This window comes from Macaca nemestrina, chromosome 4 (genome assembly GCF_043159975.1).
Source record: "Macaca nemestrina isolate mMacNem1 chromosome 4, mMacNem.hap1, whole genome shotgun sequence".
Classification (NCBI taxonomy): domain Eukaryota; kingdom Metazoa; phylum Chordata; class Mammalia; order Primates; family Cercopithecidae; genus Macaca; species Macaca nemestrina.
In genome coordinates, this window is record NC_092128.1 from 174951012 (window position 1) to 174963246 (window position 12235).

Genomic DNA, 12235 nt, shown 5'->3' on the forward strand with positions numbered 1-12235 from the left:
AAATGCAACAGACAAGTCCCCACAATCTTCATTTTCTTCATAGCATCACTTGTAGCTATCTTGCTTGTGAGTTACAGGTACAGTTATCTGACCAGTGTACCGATAGTTACAGTTATGGTTATAGGTTGGTAACTTTTTGCTGTCTGCCCCGTCTACCGGAGTGAAGTGTTATTCACTGTGACATGCTGTTCTGGTTATCTTTGCTGTGTAACAATGCATCCCAAGCTTAGTGGCACAGCTGTTAGCTGTTGTTTTATTATGCTCACACTTTCTGTGAGTGTAGATTTAGAAAGGGCACCACGGGGATGGTTATTCTCTACTCCACGACGTCTTGGCCTTTGCTGGCAAGACTTCAGTCTGGGGGCTAAGAGAGTGGGGGCTCTAGGAACCACCCCTAAACTGGCTTCTTTATGGATACTTCTGGTGCCTGGGCTGGGATGGATGAAAAATGGACTGAACTGTGACAGTTGAGGGAGCATTGTGTGGCCTCCCATGGGACTTGGGTATGTCACAGCAGGATGACTGGGTTTGGAGAGAGAAATTCCCAAAGGGGTCTTCAGACAGTGAGCATCCCAAGAAAGCCAGGTGTAAGTGGTTTGACATTTTATGGTCTAGTTTCAAAAGTCACATTTCTTCACTTCTGTCACCCTCTATTCGTTCAAGCAGTCATCAGCCCAGTTTCAACAGTGGGGGACACGGATCTCTCAATTGAAAGAGTGTCCCAAAATTTCAGGCCATGTTCTAAAACCATCTTCCATGCTTAGCATATAGCGTAGTTCCTAGCACATAAAAGGTATTCAACAAACGTTTGTTGATTGTATAAACAGAAAAGCCCAAGCCAAACAAAATAAATATTATACTTATTCTACCACCTAGGGATATTAGAATATGATTCTACCTATTTTTTCAATGCTTGGACTTACTATGCATATATTATTTTTACTCAAAGATTATTTCTATAAGTACTATTAACGTTATAGTATTGTTCTACTTAGTATTATAACTTTCCCATGCCCATAAACACTCTTCCACACCATCGTAATTGTGGAATTGCTGTGTAGTTGGCTGTGTAGTTGCATGCTTTTTGAGGTATCATATTTTACCTATTTAATTCCCCTAGTATTAGACAAGTGGATTCCTTTCAGTGTTTTGTAAAATATCCTAAGTAAATATAGCAATAAATATATTTATGCGAACATCTTTGCACACTTTTCTAGGAATTCTTTTTTTTTGAGACAGGGTCTAAAAAACAGCTGGATCTGCTGGGTTTTATTTACTTACTGTGTTTTTTATTTTTATTTTATTAGAGACAGGGTCTCATTCTGTCACTTAGGCTGGAGTGCAGTTGTGCAAGCATAGCTCACTGCAGCCTCAAACTCCTGGGTTCAAGCAATCTTCCTGCCTCAGCCTCCAGCAGCTGGGACTACACGAATGTACCACAACAACCAGCTAATTTTTAAAATTTTTTGTAGAGATGGGGTCTCGCTATGTTGCTGAGGCTTGTCTCAAATTCCTGACCTGAAGCGATCCTCCTGTCTCAGACTTCCAAAGTGCTGGGATTACAGGCATGAACCACCATAACCAGCCTCTAGGAACTCTTTTAAGGATAAATTCCTTGAAGCAAACTTGCTGGGTCAAAAAGTATGTGCATTTCCAAGATCATCGATGTATATTCATACAATATAATTTTCTCATTTTAGAGGAACCAAAACTGAACATCCAACAAAATCCTTTTTGCATATTTTAAATTAGATGTATTTTCTTTTACAAACATTGAAGTTATCTAAACACGTAGTTTTGTCAAAAACAATAAAAATAAAAACAATACAACATAAGGGTATTCTCCTTTATTCTAAGTATTTACTTCTATGGTTTTTGCTTTGTTACAGTTGGTATTTCAATCAAATCAGTAGTGCTTCTGAAAGGAAATATCAGGAGGTTTTCTAAAAATATCACATCTTTGCCAAAATGTTCAGATTTGAAAATGAAATGTGTCCCTAGTAATTGAATTCCACTGCAAACCTATTCATCTCAGTTCTTAGGAGCCAAGAAAATTGCACCTTGAGAGTCGTGACTATAGCGCATTACCCATGACTTGCAAACTTGCTTGAACAAAGATCTGGAACCTAGATATACATAAAGAGAAAACTCGGGTTTTCTTGTGTGATAGTGACACAGTGCTTCATCTGTTAGAACATGATAGTATTCTATGAGTTTTAATCTTGCTAGGGACCATCCTATCTCATTTTTTACAACTTTAGTTATATTAATGATGAGTGTTGTACCAATGCATACTCTAATTTTTATAGTCTCTAATTTTTATAGTAAAGAAACATGATCCTATACTATACTGTACTGTACCATAAGATAGCTGTGTTTAAAATTTATGGTCTTTATATAATCAAGCTCTCCCTAAATTCATGTATTAAGTTCTACTTTAAAACTATACATTCTATGTTTGGCTTTATGGTATCTAATATTTATGTTTTTATTTTATTTTATTTTTATTTTTTGAGACAGGGTCTCGCTCTGTAACCTGAGCTGGAGCGCAGTGGTGCATTCATGGCTCACTGCAACCTCATTGAGCCTCCTGGGTTCAAGAGATCCTCCCACTTCAGCCTCCTGAGTAGCTGGGACCACAGGCGCGTGCCACCACGCCCAACTAGTTTTTGTATTTTTTGTAGAGACAGAGTTTCGCCATGTTGCCTAGGCTCATCTTGATCTCCTGGGCTCAAGTGATCCTCCTGTCTTGGCCTCCCAAAGTGCTGACACTACAGGCATGAGACACCACACCCGGCCAACTATCTAATATGTAGTCTGGCCAGTGTGATGTCAAACTAGTTCAACAGTATCAGGAAGAGGACTTATAAAACATCTCTCTTTCTACACTTGGACACAGGAAGGGGAACATCACACATCGGGGCTTGTTGTGGGCTGGGGGGAGGGGAGAGGGATAGCATTAGGAGATATGCCTAATGTAAATGACGAGTTAATGGGTGCAGCACACCAACATGGCCCATGTATACATATGTAACAAGCCTGCATGTTGTGTACATGTATGCTACAACTTAAAGTATAATAAAAAAACTCTCTCTCTCTATATATATATATATCACATAAAATAGACATCTCTATTATATATAAAATATACATATTTTACATATAAATATATATATATCACATACAAATATATATCTAAAATATATACCTCTCTATATCACATAAAATATCACATCTTTGCAAAATGTTCAGTGCAAATATATATATGTGTATGTGTATATATATCTTCTTTAGAGCAAATGGTAGTGGAATAAAAGAATAAAGCCTCCAAGTTCTTAGACTGAAAATAAAATGATTTATAGTTGTTTTCTCTGGTAGTGTTATAGCAGCATCAGTTTGACAGCCTGTGGTGACATTATCACTATTACTGACAGCAGCCTCTAATGAACACTTGTAAGGTCTCTGTTCAGCAGAGGTTTCCCACTATGTCTTTCCAACTTCCCGCCCTTTTACCGTGTCTTCCTTCTGTTCAGTGAAGTGAGCACTGGCGCTATGAGGAATTTCTTGCAATAGTTGGAATCATGTTCCAGGAACAATTTCACCTGTTAGAGTATGTGACTATAGGCTCAAACTTTGCTTCTTTCTTTTCCCCTACAGCACCATAGGAATGTTGGCATTTTTGGCTAGCTGTTTCACTGGGTTCTGGGAAGAATATGAAAATTTCCACATAAAGAGTTTTTTTCTTTTTTTTTTTTTTTTTTGAGATGGAGTCTCGCTCTGTCGCCCAGGCTGGAGTGCAGCGACGCTATCTCAGCTCACTGCAAGCTCCGCCTCCCAGGTTCACGTCATTCTCCTGCCTCAGCCTCCTGAGTAGCTGGGACTACAGGTGCCCGCCACCACACCCGGCTAATTTTTTTGTATTTTTAGTAGAGATGGGGTTTCACCGTGTTAGCCAAGATGGTCTCGAATTCCTGACCTCGTGATCCGCCCACCTCAGCCTCCCAAAGTGCTGGGATTACAGGCATGAGCCACATGCCCGGCCAAGAGGTTTTAAAATAAGTTTTAAAGGATGAAATAAATAACCATTTAAGATTATTGTTACAAAACATAAACTTCAAATTTTCAGATATAATATTAGTTTATGTAAGCTCACTCAACAGATTTGGGCAGGATTTATTTATTTATTTGTTTATTTATTTATTTTTGAGACAGAGTCTTGCTCTGTCGCCCAGGCTGGAGTGTAGTGGTGTGACCTCGGCTCATTGCAACCTCTGCCTCCTGGGTTCAAGCGATTCTCCTGTCTCAGCCTCCCAAGTAGCCGGGATTACAGGTGCCTGCCACCATGCCCGGCTAATTTTTGCATTTTTAGTAGAGATGGGTTTTCTGCCATGTTGGCCAGGCTGGTCTCGAACTCCTGACCTCAGGTGATCTGCACGCTTCAGCCTCCCAAAGTGCTGGGATTACAGGTGTGAGCCACTGCACCAGCCCAAGGCCAAGACTTTTTTTGTTGTTGTTACACTAAGGAAGTTTCTGTGATACCAATATACTGGTACTTTATATCAGCTGGGACTTTGGCAGCTTGACTTATTCAAGGATTAGGCACTTGCAACACAGTGGTCCTGGCTGGGTTAGGTCAACAGCGTTCCTGGGACCTGAAAGACAATACTGGGCACTTAGAAGTGTCTGTATTGTTCCCCGTCATTCTTAAAGGGTTCAGAAGTCCCTTGGGAAGGAAGTTGATTCCTGTCGATGATGAGTTATATTCATAGCTTATGATGCCACGGGACGTCATATGTCTCATCTCATCTGAGACACTGAATCTCAGTCATTCTCCTGCCACCTGTGAAGAGTTCCAGATGTTCCCATAGGCCCCACACAAAGGCTGATGTTCACATCAGAACTGTCTGATTATTCTTAGAGTTTACAGAAATTGTAAACAAATATTTCTGGGATATTTGAATTCTTAGTTAAAATTTCAGAGAGCCCAGAGGCTTACTGCATAAATAAATAGAAATAGAAATATTCTACTATTTCAATTCACAAATGGCATCTCCTTTCCACACATGGTTCCTTTTATCAAACTTCCACGGAAGTATTACATGTTGCTTTTACTTTCGTTCCTGGGTTTTTTCTTCCTTGTCAGTCTTCAGCACTTTTTTTGGAAGTGAATGCACACCGTTGGTCAGTCACCAAGTCACCAAAGCTTGATTTTTTTTTTGAGATGCAGTCTTGCTGTGTCACCCAGGCTGGAGTGCAATGGAGCGATCTCGGCTCACTGCAAACTCCGCCTCCCAGGTTCAAGTGATTCTCCCCACTTAGCCTCCCGAATACCTGGGACTACAGGCTTGTGCCATCACTCCTGGCTAATTTTTTTTTTTTTTTTTTTTTTTGAGACAAAGTCTCACTCTGTCACCCAGGCTGGAGTGCATGATCTTGGCTCACTGCAACCTCTGCTTCCTGGGTTCAAGCGATTCTCCTGCTTCAGCTTCCTGATGGAGGCTGGCTAATTTTTGTATTTTTAGTAGAGACGGGGTTTCACCATATTGGCCAGGCTAGTCTCGAACTCTGGACCTCAAGTGATCGGCCCACCTCAGCCTCCCAAAGTGCTGGGATTACAGGCGTGAGCCAATGTGCCCTGCCCAAAGCTTGAATTTTACACTTGTTTTCTTTTGTGCTGTGTATTGTATCACTAAAAATCTAGTTTTAAATTTTTTTTTTTTTTCCATTTCCACAGGTTTTGGGAGGAACAGGTGGTATTTGGTTACATGAGTAAGTTCTTTAGCGGTCATTTGTGAGATTTTGGTGCACCCATCACCTGAACACTCTACACTGAACCAAATTTGTAGTCTTGTATTCCTCACCCCCTTCCCACCCTTTCCTCCCAAGTCCCCAAAGTCCACTGTATCATTCCTATGCCTTCGCATCCTCATAGCTTAGTTCCCACTTACGTATGAGAACACACGATGTTTGGTTTTCCATTCCTGAGTTACTTCACTTAGAATAATAGTCTCCAATCCCATCCAGGTTGCTGTGAATGCCATTAAATCATCCCTTTTTATGGCTGAGTAGTATTCCTTAACACATGTGTATACTACAGTTTCTTTACCCACTAATTGACTGATGGGCATTTGGGCTGATTCCACATTTCTGCAGTTGCTAATTGTGCTGCTATAACCATGTGTGTGCAAGTATCTTTTTTGTATAATGACTTCTTTTCCTCTGGGTAGATACCCAGTAGTGGGATTGCTGAATCAAATGGTAGTTCTACGTTTCGTTCAAAAAGCTAGATTTTTTACTTTTAATTAAGGTAGACCTCATTAAAATCTTTTATTACATTTTTTTGAGGACAAGTCTGGACCCTGAATTTTCTATTATGCATCTAGATTTCTGTTTGTATAAGCTTAAATGTGTCAATTCTCTTTTGAGATTGGTTCTTATTTTGGATATTATGCTTTTGATCTAAAAAGAGCATTTGGTTTCCATACTTCTTTTACTTTTCATGTCTACGTTGACCCTGGAGCACTCATTTATCTTCACTGTTTGTCTTATTCCATTTGTGTTGTTATAAAGGAATACCTGAGGCTGGGTAATTGATAAAGAAAAAAGATCTATTTGACTCATGCTGGGATAATTTTTGTAAATTTTAATTGCAATGAATGGGAATAGATCTATTTATGTTTATATCTTTAGTATATTGTACTGTGTGCATTTTAGGCATTGTAATTCATTTTATTACTTATTGTACAGTAATATTTATTTTGTATTGACTAATACTGTATAAAAAGCATGGCAGCAGCATCTGCTTCTGGTGAGGCCTCAGGCTGCTTCCACTCAAGGTGGAAGGTGAAGGGGACCAGTGTGTACAGAGATCGCATGGTGAGGGAGGAAGGAAAAGGGCTGGAGGAGGTGCCAGGCTCTTTGTAACAACCAGCTTTCATGGGAACTAATAGAGCAAGAACTCAATCCCTTCTTCCCAGCCCAGAAAGGGCACTAATGTATTCCTGAGGGATCTGCCCCACGGCCCAAACACCTCCCGTTAACATTGTAGATCAAATTTCAACCTGAGATTTGGAAAGGTCGAACATCCAAACTACAGCACTGTTGTAGTCTCATCTCCCTGTTCAGGGCAGCCCCTTCCTTTTCCTTGGAGATGATGCAGAGACCCTAATCCTATCTCCCTTCCTGGTCAAGAGGCCAACGAGTAGAGTTAAGTCACAACGTGGCACAGCTGGTGAACTGAATAAGGGAGCAATGCAACCCTATGTTGAAGGAGCGGGAGGATTTACCCAATGTGTGCTGGCAGAAGAATGGAAGAAACTGGATTCTCAGGTGCTGGATCAAGGGGAGTGAAACATAAAGTTGGATAAGGGAGAACTTATCAATTTGGGAGCATCCAGCTGGGATCTAGAATTTAATATGCTGGCAAGACCCCTGCAAGAGACACGCTACTGGGATGGCTCTTAGAGCCTGGGAAAAGCACTGGACTATGCTAAGTGAAGCAGAAATGCCAGAACTGCCATGGCAGACAGAGATGAAGACCTCAGAGGAGCGGGCATCTAGAACTCATAGATACACAAGGCTAGAAACCTCACCAATTGATTATATTGCACAAAGAGGCACAGAGGGCCTTCCATTGTCCTAAGCAATAGGAAATGCACTAGTGAGAAGGGTCCTGGAAGCAGTGAGAAGCTCAGTGGTGACTCTCCCAGGGCTGTAGTAGGAGATGCCACTGCAGAATTTGATTTATTGATATAAATTGATATGATAGGACATTGAAATAACAAAGGCCAGGTGGCAGCACTCGACCACCAGAAGCCAGGCAGGTGTAGTTATGATAAAGAGCGTGAAAGATGGATGGCAGTCAAGGAGGATTCACCCATAGGGAATGGTGAAGACAGTTAAAAAACGTGATGTCCTTAGGGGTAACACAGATGGCAAATGAGTGAGGATATTATTTCATTTATACAACTAGAAGAAATCAAGGGTAGATGCTCAGGAAACTGAGGGCAGCTGCCCAATAAACAAATCATGATCCTTTGCTCAGTTTTCAAACTTGAGCCAATTTTCTAACCTGGAGCCCATTGACTGAAGAGAAGTCTGGATCTTTGAGAGAGAGGACTTTACTGTATTATAGCAAACATGCACAGCAATGATTTGGCCAATCCGTCCCTAGAGGTACCTAAGGCCACTTGCTTGGGTAACCAAGCCAGAGGAAGGGGCATGGTAGCTGGCTCCCAAGATAGGGTCCGGTGAGTCTCACTTCTGTGTGTGGTCCTCTGTGTGGTCCTCTTGCATGCTGAATGGGGCTGACCTGTAATGAATAGGACATTGTGCAAATGACAGAGGGTGACTTCTGAAGCTAAAGCATAAATACACTGTGGCTTCTGCCTTGCTCCTAAACATCACTGCATTTGGGAGAAGCCAACTGCCATTTCATGAGGACACTCAAACCAACCTTTGGAGAGGTTCAAGCAGCAAGGAACTAAGGCTTCCTGGGAACAGCCCCCATGAACAACAGTCATGCATCATACAACTGGATCTTCCAGTTCCAATCAAGCTTTCAGTTGACTGTAGCTCCAACCCACATTTTTTTTTTTTTTTTTTTTTTTTTTAGCGGAGTCTTGCCCTATCACCAACTGGAGTGCGGTGGAGGGATCTCGGCTCACTGCAGCCTCCGCCTCCTGGGTTCAAGCGATTCCCCTGCCTCAGCCTCCCACGTAGCTAGGACTGTAGTGGTGGCAAGACTCCTGGCATAGACACACACAAAAACTAATTTTTTTGTATTTCAGTGGAGACGGGTTTCATCATGTTGGCCAGGATGGTCTCGATCTCCTGACCTCGTGATCCACCTGCCTCGGCCTCCCAAAGTGCTGGGATTACAGGCGTGAGCCACCGCGCCTGGCCTCCAACCCACATCTTGACTGCAACCTCATGAAAGACCTTATGCCATCACCTCACAGGTCAGTCACTCCCAAATTCCAGACCCACAGAAACTCTGTGAGATAATAAATGTTGGTTGCTGTTTTAAGCCACTAAATTTTAGTGTAATTTGTTACACCATAATAAATATTTAATGTAGGGACCAGACACTTCAATGACTATTTAGGTCTGAATTGATACCCAGAGAATTAGAGCCTCATTGTCGACTCCCTCTTAGGGTGGGGGCTGATAGGTGCAAGATGATGAATTCAGCCTAGGCCTGGGCCAAGCCACGGTGGGTCCACTGTCTCCACGGAGTTAGGTGGCGGTTGTTTCCACAGTTGCCAAGTGTACAATTGGAATGGACATACTTGGTACCTGCCATAACCACTGCATTATTTGGCCTGTGAGGTAAGAGATGTTGTACCAGAAGGTTGAGTGGAAGGCCCTAAAACTGAAAGATAATTGTGCATCCCAAGAGTGCTAGAGATGAGTGTCACCCTTAAGGACTTAGAGGACGCCGGTGTGATGGGCCCAGCCCATCTCTATTTAATTCACCAGCCTGGGCCCTGCGGAAACCCTTGGATTCTGGATAATGACAGTGCACTACTGCAAACTCCATCAGAAGGAGCCCAGATTGCAGCTGCTGGGCTTGGTATGGTACTTTTTTTTTTTTTTTTTTTTTGGGATAGTCTTGCTGTGTCACCTGAGTTGGAGTGAAGTGGCATGATCTTGGCTCAATGCAACCTCCGCCTGCTGAGTTCAAGCAATTCTCTGCCTCAGTGTCCTGAGTAGCTGGGATGACAGGCACCCACCACTACGCCTGGCTAATTTTTGTATTTTTAGTAGAGACAGGGTTTCACCATCTTGGCCAGGCTGGTCTTGAACTTCTGACCTTGTGATCCACCCACCTCGGCCTCCCGAAGTGCTGGGATTTCAGGCATGAGCCACCACCTCCAGCCTGGCCTGGTATGGTATTTTTTTTACTAAAACTGATGAATGTCACCTTTAGGGGATGATATGTGGCCATTGTTCTGATGAATGCGTTCTTTTCCATCACTCTTGAAAGGAAAAAAAAACTGTTTGCATTCCCTTGATCAGACAATAGTATGTATTTAGTCTTCCTTCAGGTGGTGCTAACTCTCCTGCCCTCTGTCATATATAATATATAGTTTGAAGACAACTGGACCTGCTGGACATCCTGCAGGACGGCACCCTGGTCCACTGTATCAATGCCTTACGTCAATCAGATATGAGATAGATGAGCAAGACGCAGCAAGTGTACCCCATGTGTGGAAAGACACATGGGCTTCAGATCATGGGAGAAAAACCCCAAGTTTCAGAGGCCCATCACATCAGTTGTAGAAGTCTGGTGGTCCAAGGCACACTGGGGATAAATGTAAAGGATAAATTATTGCATCTCACACCTCCCACCATGAAGAAGGAAGCACCATGCTGGTAGATCCCGTAGTTTCTGGAGGTGGCATATTCTGTATCTGGGAATACTCTTCCTACCCATAGACTGGATTACATGGCAGGCTGCCTCCTGGAAGTAAGGCCCAGAGGAGGGCTCTGGAGTAGATCCAGGCTGCAGTGCAAACAGCCCTTCTGCTTGGGCGGAACAATCCAGCATGCCTTAGGTTCCTAGTGATGTCAGAGGTGGGGAAAGGCCACCATGTTCAGTTTACAGAAAGCTCCATGGGGGGATCATGAAGGACCCCTCGGGCTCCGGAACACGGCCATGCCACCTGCAGTGGAAAATTTTACACTCTTCATTAAATAGTTCCTGGTGTGCTGCTGCTGGAACACGGTAGAGATGAAGCACCTGGACATGGGACACCGAGTGACCATACGCACCTCCATAGCTGCCCTGCAGGGGCTCATCAAGTTCTTCTTTTTTTTTTTTTGAGACGGAGTCTCGCTCTGTCGCCCAGGCTGGAGTGCAGTGGCCAGATCTCAGCTCACTGAAAGCTCCGCCTCCCGGGTTTACGCCATTCTCCTGCCTCAGCCTCCCGAGTAGCTGGGACTACAGGCGCCCACCACCTCGCCCGGCTAGTTTTTTGTATTTTTAGTAGAGACGGGGTTTCACCATGTTAGCCAGGATGGTCTCGATCTCCTGACCTTGTGACCCGCCCGTCTCGGCCTCCCAAAGTGCTGGGATTACAGGCTTGAGCCACCGCGCCCGGCCTGGGCTCATCAAGTTCTAAGGCTGGGTGGGCCCTGCAGTATCCAAGGCAAGACAGAAGTTCTGCATCCATGATCAAATATATCAGCAGGGCCTGAAGGCCCAAGCCAGCTACACCGGCAGCTAGCTCAGACTTCCAGAGTCCCCACCACTGTGGCACCAAGGGTACTCCCTCAACTCACACCTGCGGCCACATTTGGAAGGGGAAATCCTTATGACCCACTGATGTAGGAAGAAAAAGTGAGCTTGGATCTTGGATAATGAATGTGGACAAAAATGGACACTGACTGTACTACAGCTGTACTCAGGATGGGCTGAAAGACAGCATCAAGGAGAAACCCTGATGGGTGGAGCTTCATTGGTGCACCAGGTCATCTGGTTGGTTTACACAGAGAATACGTATCTTCCCCCTTCCCTCCCTCCTTCTCTCCCTCCCTCCCTGCCTTGTTGCCTTTCCTTCCTTCCTTCCTTCCTTCCTTCCTTCCTTCCTTCCTTCCTTCCTTCCTTCCTTCTTTCCTTCCTTCCTTCCTTCCTTCCTTCCTTCCTTCCTTCCTTCCTTCCTTCCTTCCTTCCTTCCTTCCTTCCTTCCTTCCTTCCCTCCCTTCTCCTCCTCCTCCTTCTTGTTCATCATCTACTGATCAATGTGTCTATTGATCTATTAATCACCTATCTATCTAGGTATCATCTATCTCTCTATTTCTTTATCTGTATCTATTAATTATCTATCATCCATTGGTCATTCATTATGTAGCTGTCATGTATCATCCTTCTTTCTATTGAATCTATCATCTATTTCTATCGATCATCTGTTTATCATCTACTTATTGATCTGTCTCTTTACCAATTATCTATTATTGATTGGGCACAGTGACTCATGCCTGTAATCCCAGCACTTTGGGAGGCTGAGGAGAGATGATGGCTTGAGCTCAGCAGTTTGAGACCAGCCTGAGCAACATGGTAAAACCCCATCTCTACAAAAAAAGTACAAAAAAAAAAAAAAAAAAATTAGCCAGGCATCATGGTGCATGCCTATAGTCCTGGCTGTTTGGGAGACTGAGATGGGAGGATCACTGGAACCCGGGAGATTGAGGCTGCTGCAGTGAGCCGTGATGGCACCACTGCACTCTAGCC